Source organism: Austrofundulus limnaeus, unplaced genomic scaffold (assembly GCF_001266775.1).
Source record: "Austrofundulus limnaeus strain Quisiro unplaced genomic scaffold, Austrofundulus_limnaeus-1.0 Scaffold139, whole genome shotgun sequence".
NCBI classification, from domain to species: domain Eukaryota; kingdom Metazoa; phylum Chordata; class Actinopteri; order Cyprinodontiformes; family Rivulidae; genus Austrofundulus; species Austrofundulus limnaeus.
The window spans coordinates 576,633-581,829 of NW_013952541.1; positions in this window are offsets into that span (position 1 = coordinate 576,633).

The window sequence follows — 5,197 nt, forward strand, 5'->3', positions numbered from 1 at the left end:
TTCTTGTGTTATTGCTGTGTAAATAAAGACAATTTAAGAGAATAAATAAAGTATTTCATCATGAAAGTTCTTATTTTTAATGTATATAATGTTAAATCAGTGAGTCRGAGAACAAACATCAGCAAAATGTAAACAAAAATTACCTCTTCATACAGTATGTACGTAGGAGGGTTTACAAAGAGAGACACAGCAGATTGGTCAAAAAATGTTTCTTATTTATTTACAAAAATAAAAAAAATGCAGCTTGGGCCAATAAAAGAGGTTAACATAAATTAAAAATTAACTGTAAATGTTTACCAGAAGTACACTTGTATTTCCTTTCTGAGTTTCACTAAAATCCATCCATWRGTTCATGARATATTTYGCTAACAGACAAACAAAGCCCAATTAACTTCCTACAATTAAATTTTTTCTGTTTACTTCCTCTCTAACAGCAGCATGATCTGACATTTTGAACAGTTTTATGAAATCTCGAGCGGAAGCGTTGATCTCAGTAAACACGTGTCTGAGTCTCCGGTTCACTGTCGTGTCTCGTGTCTCCGTCCTGTCCTGTCCTCCCACTGCTCAGCGTTTAATCAGCTGTGGAGTAATCATTCAGTGAAGTTTGTGACACTAATTATCAACCCACCTCCTGAAATCACAGCTGCACTACTCACCACTCGTTCATCGGCCAACGCTCTTAACGAGTCGACTTCATTCATCTGAGAGAGCGGAAAAAATAATCAGATGTTTGATAACTGAGCAGCTCGTTTTAATTTATCATTTTATGTCTTTTGTTGACGGGAAGAGCACTTTACAAGGTCAATAAAGTTGTTGAATTTAGATGTTTGTCTTTAAGGGATTTTTGTATTTTAATAAAATATTACGATAGTAATCATTGCATGTGGTTAAGATAAAATATCTTGTTAGATTTATGTGTTGTTTTACTGACTCAGAGTTTGTTTCTCCAGAGTTGGACTTCCTGTTTGTGTCTCTTGGATGTTTGGACGGCCTACAACCTCTCTTTCTTTGTAAGTAAAACTTTTATTTTGTGTTCAGGTTTTCTATTACCTCTAAACACACCAGTTCAGTTTCAAAAGTCAAACAATGACTCTTTTTCTTGTAGTTTTACTTTTAATTAACCTTCTTTTCATGTAATTTTAAATTTCCCTCTGTGACTCGCGGGAGGCAGTGACCCAAAGGAAGGTGTTGTGTGAAGTTTTCTGTGGGAACAAAACGTGTTGATTAACTGATTTAATTTGCTGTTGTCGTCTCTCTCGTTCCGCCTCTCCTCTTCCGTCAGCGTGGACACCGGTAACGTGTTTCTTTTTGTTAAGACTCTGTTTTGGCAGAAGTTTTGTCCATCCAGTCTTACGTGTTGGAGCCAGAGGAGAATGAAGACCAACAACAGAACCATGAACAGAACAAATATCGTGAYGTTATTGTTCAAYAACAGGAAATAAARAAAACTGAATAGAAAGATATCTTTGCAGCACCAGGAGAGACTAAATTCAGATTTCCTGGCTCCTAGAGACTCCAAGTCCACAACAAAATGCATTTAAAGTGACCCACGATTAGTTGTAACATTAGACTTTATTTCATAAACATTTATTTTAACTGTAAAATAAAGACTGTAAAAATACTGCAGGTTGTTTAGTTTTGTAAATTTTTTAAAGTATATTTTAGCACAGATGGGGCCATTTTATTCACACACAAAGCATTCTGGGTAAATGATGACGTGGATAGGTCCTCRGTGCGAGGCTGCTAGCGAGCTATATCCACCCTGAAGGTTAATCTTGGACAATATCTGATGATCGACTCTTTTAAATGAAACCAGAGAGCGTTGACAGAGAGGAGAAGGTAGAAATGACTCAGCCTGGAACTGAAAATATGGATGGAGGACAACAGAGCTGCTTCATGGAAGAAGAACCTCAGATTAGCCTGTTAGCCTTTGCGCTAGCACCAACACTATATATGTACTTATATGTATTAGCTCAGTGCTAGTGCCACAAACAAGCTAAACTGTTGTCCTCCATCTATATTTTCAGTTGCAGGCTGTCATTTCTACCTTCTCCTCTCTGTCAACGCTCTCTGGTTTCATTTAAAAGAGTCGATCATCAGATATTGTCCAAGAYTAACCTTCAGGGTGGATATAGCTCGCTAGCAGCCTCGCACCGAGGACCTATCCACGTCATCATTTACCCAGAATGCTTTGTGTGTAAATAAAATGGCCCCGTTCGTGTAATACAGTATATTTTTAAACTTTTAGTTTAAAAATGATAAAAACTAAACAGTCTGCAGTATTTTTACAGTTAAAATATATGTTTATCAAATAAAGTCTGATGTTACAGCTAATCGTGGATCCCTTTAAAGTGCCTGTGACATGCATTTCCGTGAAATACAAAAAGTCAAAGAAAATATATTTATATTTAAGAACTTGGCATATTACACATGATTTGACCTGTTATGTCACATAATTGGCATATTTTCTTTTGAAATTTGCTCAGGTAAAGTGAAACAGGAAGTGAAATCAAAGGGAAACTCTTTGAGAAATAAAACTCCCTGTTTTTTGTTTATTTGAACTATAACTCTTTCTCATCTCTCAATGATAGTGATTAAAATAATCTAAAGAAACATCAGATTCTTCTGTGTCTGTGCTGTTAGCCATTTTAGCAATGCTCTGTTTACATTCAGACATTCCCCTTTGACATCACTTCCTGTTCCTTCTCATGCAAATATCTCAACAACTGTTCATCTCAGCGGCGTGAAATCTATTTTACAATATGTTATCAATGTTATCTTTGCAAAAATACATTCATATTTATTTTTAAAAAATTGATGTCACAGGCACTTTAAGGGCTAAAGAAGTGAATTTTGCAGGATATGTGCCCTTTAAAATAAAAACAGGATACCGTAACGCACAGTAATAATGTGTTTTTTATAGTAGGGGGTCCCGGGTCTTAAACGACTCGTCCTCTGTCTCTGTTTTGAGTTGTTCAGGTGGTTCTATGAGAACCATCCAGTCCTATAATTGTCCCGGCAGGAGGAGTCTGTTTTTTCTTCAGGTGTCACCTAAGTTGTCCCATTACTGCAAATATCATGAAGCCTGTTCAGGGCCGAAGACTCTCATTCACCCCCAAGGCACGCCTCCCATTACCGGCGCCCGCAGACTGACATTTACAGAAGCCTATTTGTTACCTCGCAGCTATTTTCTCCAGCCGAAGCTCCGTTTTTCCTTCATTCCACCTCCATTTATAATCTTTACCTGCTTCAAAATCACCCACCTGGCTTCGTGTGTGTTATAATCCGCCTTTTATTTGCTCTCATTGAAAGAGAGCTGTTTATGAGCGGCAGGTTTTCCTTTTTATCCAGTTGATGGGCAGCTCCAAAGCTCGGTGATCAAACGCTTTAAAGCYGAGGTTCGTGAAACTCTACGACCACAAATAGACCTTTTTTTGGGTTACAGTCAGAGCGTCGCTCGAATTGTCAACCCCACACCGCAGATGCTTTAAAAGGGCAATATATTCACACGCCAACGAGGCGAGAAGAGAAATGTTTCCCAGCTATAATTTAAAGCCATGTCTGCTGAAGGGCACATGAATAATGTATCCGTAAAGAGATCTATTTAAGCTGAGATAGGGTTTCTGTATTTATTTGTTTTGCTCACAGAGCTGACTTCCAGCTGCAGTTTAATTCCCCCACCGGGCTGATTCTCCCTCTTTAGTAACCGTTACATTTTTTTATATATATATTGTTTCCTAATGTAGGCGTCTGGATTAAAGTCTGAGCAAATTAAAGCGACGTGCAGAAATATGTCACTGACTGAACCCTGGGACCCTGATTTAAATTCAGGAGTCATGTGGATCCTGTTGAGCAATCCTCTCCCGTACCGAGTGACAAATTGAAACTTTAGAGAGAAAAGGAAAACAGCTGTGATTGAGTGCTCCGTCCAGAGTCTACGTTTTTTTTTTATTCCATCCTCGTCCCTTCGGTTTCACACAGGAAACAGAAACATGTTAAAAGCAATGCAGTGTTTCCTCGTTTTTTGTTTTTTTAATCCTAAGCTGTTTCACCTCGGAGCCTCGGCGGTAAAAAGCCAGTGTTAAAGGTCAGTTCTGCTCCAGTTGTGGTTCTGTTTACGTCCCAAGGTCAGAGCGCAGTGATGGATTATCACTTCTCCGGGCTCTGGACTGTGCGAGACAGAGACGGATTCCGCTGGATCGGGGAAAAATGTGTTTTTCTTTGGACGGTTTCGCTCCAAAGCATCGCGGAGGCCGAATGAAAAACGACCTACGAGTTCTCCTGAGTGGGTCAACGATCAGAATCACTTTGATCATTTCGTACAACAAAACGTGTGCGAGTGTATCTGACGCTGCTGAGACATCTGACACGAGACAGATTCCACCGTTAAAGGGGACAAATGTGAAAAATACACTTTTGTTGTGGACTTGGAGTCTCTAGGAGGCAGAAAAGTTTAATTTACTCCTTCTGCTGCATAGATATATTTATTCTGTTTGGGTCCAGGTTTTCAGTCCTTTCTTTATTCTCTATTATATAACAGTATTTGCTGCTAAACAACGTCAAAGACTTCTCATGAAGGTTCTGTCGGTTCGTGGTCTTCATTGTCCTCTAGCTGGATGGACTTGTTGACGTATTTTGATCAATTTTTAAATAAAACCTTTCTGTGCAGCTATATAGCCACATTTCAAACTACAAAAATGGCCGAACAGGGTGGAGGAGGGCAGTGCCTTGTTTAGATTTAAAGAGACAGCACCAAAACGAGTTGCTCGCAGACAGAAAGAGGGGCTTGTGGAGCTACAATAACCAGGAAGCCTTCCACTTTATAAAAACCCCAGTTGAGTGATTTAAATGAGGAAGAGAAGGATTTAGAAGCAGGATATAAACAGGAAGTTTTGTGGATCTTGTTGTGGYATTTGAAAGAGCTGTCTTCTTCCTGGTTGGACTCCACCATGGCTCTCCCCCTGAAACTTACCCCCTAGGACGCTTAACCCTCCTAGGACACTTAACCCCCCTAGGACACTTACTACCTTCGAACACTTAACCCCCAGACACTTACCCCCTGGACACTTACTACCCTAGGACAATTAGCCCCCCGACACTTAGTACCACCCTAGGACACTTAGCCCCTGGACACTTACCACCCTAAGACACTTACCACCCTAAGACACTTACCACCCTAAGACACTTACCACCCTAA